Consider the following 761-nt stretch of genomic DNA (forward strand, 5'->3'; position numbering starts at 1 on the left):
GACAACGCAGGAGTGGCTTCAGGACAAGTCTGTGAATGTCCTTGAGTGGCCCCGCCAGAGGCCGGACTTGAACCCGAAATGTGTCTCTGGAGAGACTGGAAAATAGCTGTGCGGCGAACCTCCCCATCCAACCTGACAGAGCTTGATAAGATCTGCAGAGAAGAATGGGAGAAACTCCCCAAATAATGATGGGCCAAGGTTGTAGCGTCATACCCAAGAAGACTCGAGAGTGCAATCACTGCCAAAGGTGCTTCAACAAAGTACTGAGTAAAGGGTTTGAATACTTAAAAATAAAAATCATTTTTTTCTTTATCATTATGGGGTATTGTGTAGATTAATGAGGGGGGGGGGGGGAACTATGTAATACATTTTAGAATAAGGCTGTAACGTATCAAAATTGTGGATAAATTCAAGGGATCTGACTACTTTACGAATGCACTTTAATTTAGTATTCAATCTGCAGCATCGTGTTCACCACAACAAAATATCCTCAAGATTATTAAAGGTCTGTGTGCCTGGGTAGACAAGTCATGATGTTGAAGCTGTTTAATTGTATTACTTTTATTTAACTAGGCAAGTCAGTTAAAGAACAAATACTTATTTTCAATGACAGCTGCCTTGTTCAGGGGCAGAACGACAGATTTGTCAGCTTGGGGATTCTGTCTTGCGACCTTTCAGTTACTAGTCCAACGCTCTAACCACTAGGCTACCTGCCTCTAACCACTAGGCTACGCTGCCTCTAACCACTAGGCTACCCTGCC

The sequence above is a fragment of the Oncorhynchus mykiss genome, chromosome 30 (assembly GCF_057628025.1).
Source record: "Oncorhynchus mykiss isolate SJ-2025 chromosome 30, ASM5762802v1, whole genome shotgun sequence".
NCBI classification, from domain to species: Eukaryota; Metazoa; Chordata; class Actinopteri; order Salmoniformes; family Salmonidae; genus Oncorhynchus; species Oncorhynchus mykiss.